Source organism: Mandrillus leucophaeus, unplaced genomic scaffold (genome assembly GCF_000951045.1).
Source record: "Mandrillus leucophaeus isolate KB7577 unplaced genomic scaffold, Mleu.le_1.0 Scaffold350, whole genome shotgun sequence".
In the NCBI taxonomy this organism is placed as follows: Eukaryota; Metazoa; Chordata; class Mammalia; order Primates; family Cercopithecidae; genus Mandrillus; species Mandrillus leucophaeus.
In genome coordinates this window covers 197,067-202,582 of record NW_012103699.1, presented here as the reverse complement: position 1 = coordinate 202,582, position 5,516 = coordinate 197,067, and the positions used below count along the sequence as shown (strand labels likewise).

At 41.2% G+C, this 5,516-nt stretch overlaps 1 protein-coding gene across 1 annotated transcript in view; it reads right to left on the bottom strand.

Annotated features, from left to right (window-relative positions):
* The window catches only part of B3GALNT2 (beta-1,3-N-acetylgalactosaminyltransferase 2), an 81,709-nt gene that overhangs the window by 61,187 nt on the left and 15,006 nt on the right, over nucleotides 1-5,516 (bottom strand). The gene's annotated exons all lie outside the window — the stretch shown is intronic.

Genomic DNA, 5,516 nt, shown 5'->3' with positions numbered 1-5,516 from the left:
GTAAGCCACTGGCCCTCTAATTCTTTACCATTAAAGTTTCTCATCAGGCTTCAGTTGTTCACTTTCTTCCTCAAGGAAACCATCTTGTCTGGTCACTTAAACAACAAATTTCACTTTTTTTTTTTTTTTGGGCGAATAGTTGGGAAACCTTAAAATCATTCAGATGTTCTTTTCAGGACTATTGGCACTCTGCCTCAGGTGGGTATATACTGCCTTAGTAATGTGTGCTATTTAAATGATTGCTTCTCTTTCTTTTTTAAGCCAATAGTTGAATTATTTTAAATTAAATGCCTGTGATGTGACTACCATATAATCTTTGCAGAAGACAACCTTTACACTAGCAGATGGAATTATTAACATTTCAGTCTGAAAGCATCTTGACTTAGGCTTCTCCAAGAAGAGTAGGAAAATAGACACTGCCAAACTGTCCTTCAAAAATGTGCTCAAGGAAAGGAGGGAGGCCGGTGTAACAGGAACAGAGTGAGTGGTGAGGAGAATAATCGGGGATGATGTAGTCCCTACCAAGCATATGATGTAAATCATGACAAGGATTTGGGCTTTTACTCTGAAATGAAAGGGGAGTAGTTACATGGTGGGTTTTTGTTTTGTTTTTTTGAGACAGAGTCTCACTCTGTCACCTGGGCTGGAGTGCAGTGGCGCGATCTTGGCTCACTGCAACCTCTGCCTCCTGTAGCTGGGATTACAGGCGTGCGCCACCATGGCTGGCTAATTTTGTATTTTTAATAGAGATGGGGCTTTACCATGTTGGCCAGGCTGGTCTTGAACTCCTGACCTCAAGTGATCCGCCCATCCAGCTCCCAAAGTGCTGGGGTTACAGGTATGAGCCACCGCACCTGACCTACATGGTGGGTTTTAAGCAAAGGAGTGACATGATCTGACTTATGTGTTAGCAGGATCACTCACATTGCTGTGTGGTGAATAGACTGGCTGGGGGTGGGGAAAATGTACCGTCTGTGTGGAGTAGAGGAGATGATGAGTGTCATTCAAGTCTTGAGAAAAGCTGCATTAGCAAGAGCCAACCAGAAGATGGAGGAGGGATCCTGGGTGTTTCTATATGGAGTTGATCTATCTGAGGGTGCAGGGGCTGACTCTAAGATGCCGTGGTGTATCTCCCCAATTCAGGATGGAAAGTGTTGACTGCAGAGGAGTCTCAGTTGAATCTCTCTCTCTGGGAATTGCCCTTGGCTGAAGGTGGCTGCCTCATCCAAGGGTACAGCTCCCTCCCAAGAGACAACCTGCATCCAATGACTAGTTAAGGAGCGGTGTAAAGATTTGAGTAACTCTGAAGAGCCATCCCGTGGCCTCTGTTGCAACTGCATCACAGTCCAACTTCTCCCTCTGCCCAATTCTGCTTTCCTCACTCCCTTACCGGCATTCCCAAAAGCAGTCCCCAGTAAACCTGTACACAACCTGTGTTTCAGAGTATGTTTCCGTGGGAATCTGACCTAAAACAGAGATTCTGGTGAATGACATAAAAGATGATGTCATTTCTCTACCTAAAACCCTGCAAATGGCTCCCCTGTTCTCTCACAGGCAGACCAGAGTCCTTACAGTGACCTGCAGGCCATTGTCATCTGCAGGCCGTTGTCATCTGCAGGCCTGAACCCTTCTAACCTCATCCTCTGTTCCCCTCTTCTCATTCAGTTTGCTCCAGAACAATCCTGGCCTCCTTTCCATCCCATGAATAGGACAGGCACATTCTTTCCTTGGGATCTTTGCACTTTTTCTGCTCTTCTTCCAGATATTTTCATAGCTCACTCCTCCTTCTTTAAGTCAATGAAAATGTTGCCTTTTCCATGAGGCCTTCCCTGTCCCTTCCATTAAAAAACCTTCCTCCACCACTCCCAATCTGTTACTCTATTCTGTATCATTTATCACTCTTTTTTTTTTTTGAGATGGAGTCTCACTCTGTCACCCAGGCTGGAGTGCAGTGGTGTGATCTCAGCTCACTGCAACCTCCGCCTCCCGGGTTCAAGCGATTCTCCTGCCTCAGCCTCCCGAGTAGCTGGGATTACAGGCGCCCGCCACTGCGCCCAGCTAATTTTTGTGTTTTTTCAGTAGAGACGAGGTTTCACCATGTTGGCCAGGCTGGTCTCGAGCTCCTGACCTAAGGTGATCCGCCCGCCTCGGCCTCCCAAAATGCTGGGATTACAGGCGTGAGCCACCGCGCTCGGCCGCGGTGGTTGTTGTTGTTTTTAAGTTTCCACAAGTGTGGAAACAGGTGACTGTATTATTGAAAAAAAGTCTTGGATGACAGAAGATCCACCTCAGACCAAAAAAGTACTTTGGCTCGCGGTGGCTCACGCGTGTAATCCCAGCACTTTGGAAGGCCGAGGTGGGCGGATCACTTGAGGGCAGGAGTTTGAGACTAGCCTGGGTAACATGGTGAAACCTGTCTCTACTAAAAATACAAAAATTAGTCGGGCGTAGCGGTGGGCACCTGTAGTCCCAGCTACTCAGGAGGCTGAGGCAGGAGAATCGCTTGAACCCAGGAGGCAGAGGTTGCAGTGAGCCGAGATCGCGCCATTGCACTCCAGCCTGGGTGACAGAACGAGACTCTGTCTCAAAACAAAAACAAAAACAACAAAAAAAGAAAGTAATAATTGGTTGCCAGAAAAGGAATACTATTTTTATCCTCAAGAAAGGTACTAAATGGCCTCTGTTGATATTGTAAAATTTTCATTTTGTGGATAGAGTGAGTTATCCAAAAACAGGACTAATCCCTCATTTTAGCAGAGCTAGTCATTTGACAAATACTTACTGAGCTTCCATTATCTGCCAGGAACTTTTGTAGGTACTTTAAGTACACCTGTGAACAAACTAAAGATCCCTATCCTATGTCGATGGGGGGTAGGGCGCAGACTATAGACATAATAAAGAAATATACTCAACCAGCATGTTAGAAGGTTATTCCTGCTCTGGAAAACATAACAATTAAGGCCGGGTAGGGGAATTGTGAGTGTGGGATTGAAATGGGACAGATTGCAGTATTAAATAGCAGTATTTAAACAGCTGTTCCGAGTTACAATGAGCACTAAAGGGAAGAATAAACATAAGTCATCCTAATATTTTAAATAATCAAGGTGTTGTTTCACTTCACAACCTAGAAGGGAAGTTTTTCGCTGGCACTCTTACAGGCTTGTAACAAAAATAGTTTTGAATAACTTTGTAACATCCTTCGAATCACATCACAGTGGGAGCTGTCTATAGTACTTGTTCATAGGACCAGGGACCTTTCCACTTACCTGTTTTCTACTATCCCCTAATAATCTCATGACTAAAGTGAGTTAAGATTGCAAGAGAGTAACTCCTGTAATCCCAGCACTTTAAGAGGCTGAGGTGGGAGGATCACTTAGTCCAGGAGTTCAAGACCAGCCTGGGCAACATAGCAAGACCTCGTCTCTACAAAAAAATTAACAATTAGCTGGGCATGGTGGTACACACCTATGGTTCCAGCTACTCGGGAGGCTGAGGCAGGAGGACCACTTAAGCCCACGAGTTCAAGGTTAGAGTAAGCTGTGATCACTCCCCAGGACTCAGCCTGGGTGACAGAGTGGGACCTTGTCTCTCAAAAAAAAAAAAAAAAGGTAAGAGTGACAGTATGTATAATGGAAAGAATAGAAAAACTCAGTAGTGATATAAATAGTCTGTGCAGTCAAGGGGCTCATAGTGTAAGTAGGAACAAGTTAACAGAATTAGAATTAGGGAGAGACAAACGAGGGTGGTCGGTAACCATGATGGCAATTCAATGTGAAAAGTGCTCTGAGAAAGGAATGCACAGGATGTTAGAGCGGCACAAAACAGGGGGTACGGCTGTCTCTACTCATGGGGGATTGGTTCTAGGACCTTCTATGGATACCAAAATTCATGGATGTTCAAGTCCCTTATATAAAATGGTATAATATTTGCATATAACGTACACACATCCTCTCATACACTCTAAATTTTCTCTAAGTTACTTATACCTAATATGATGTCTACGCGTCACTTCATTCACGTGGATTCAATGGCATGCAGCAAATTCAAGTTTGCTTGTTTTCTGAATTTGAGGTTGGTTGAATTCACAGATGCAGTACCCAGGGATATGGAGGGCCAACTATATTTAACTCTACTTGAGGGTCCCCAGAGGAGGCTGTCCCTTGAAAATACAGGGCTAGGCTTGAAGTCAAAGTGGTCAGTTAACAAGGCCAGAAAGTAGGAAGGGCATTCAAGAGCACTGTAGGCAAAAAAATAAAAAATAAAATAAATAAATAAACCTGAGTTAGTGATGACACGGCAGTTAGGGAAACGTAAGCAATTGGTATGACCTTAGTGCAAGTTAGGAACAGGGCAATGGTGAAAAGGTGAACAGAAGGCAGAGGTCAGGTTGTAATCGTAAACTATGCTAAGGAATTTGGACTTCATTGTGAAGGCTCTAGAGAAGAATTTTTCTTTTCTGATTACAAAAGTAATACATGATCATGAAAAGGAATTTGGAAAACAAAAGTATAAAATCATACTACATACAATTCATACATTTTAAAAAGTTTTTTCATTTAAAAAAATTTGCCATTCATACTATAAATAAGAATTTATATCCAACTATTTTCACCTAACCTATAAGCCTTCTCATATTTAATTAGTAGTCTCAGAAAATATAACTTAATTATTTGTCCACACCATAATTTCTTATCTGGTCCCGTATTATTGGACATACAGGTTGTTTCCATTATTCCGCTATAATAAGTAATACTGCCACTTCTGTGCACAAAACTTTTTCCACATTTCAGATAATTTCCTTGTCTGATATTATTTTTAAGCCGCTTTATTCATACTGCTATTGTTTCAATGTGTATGTCTGCCTTCAATATGTGTCTCTTATCCCACTTACCTTATATTTTTAAAAAGTTCTTAACTAATTCAAAGGACAAAACTTTTTCATCAGTGAGACTGAATATTCTTATGTTCATTAGCTGTTTCTATTTCTTTTGTGAATTATTCATGTATCTTGCCTTTTATCCATTTGTATAAGCCATTTATTTTTCCTCAGTTTTCTTGCCTTCTAATTTTATAACTTTTAGGACACAAAAACACTTTAAATTTTTATAAATTCGAATGATCAATATTTAATTTTTTTTCCATATTTTAGGATGATTCTGATCATGAGATCTGGTCAATATGCTTGTTTGTTTTATTTAATGTTTTAATCCATCTGGAATTTATTTAGGAATATGGTGTAATGCAAGGATCTCAAAATTAATTTTTTTCGTATAGCTAACTATTGTCCTGGCCCATTATTTCCCTATTACTTTATGACATCACCTCAATTTGTTAAAATTTTTTAATGTAATAGTATTTGTTTCCAAGCTGCGGTTTTGCATTCGTCTGTCCTTTCATCAGTACCATAATACTCTAATGATCATAGTTGTATAATCTTTTGTAATCCAGAGGGCAATTCTCCCTCTCAATACTCTTTATTTCTCACATATATATTATTTCTAATTTTTTTTTTTTTT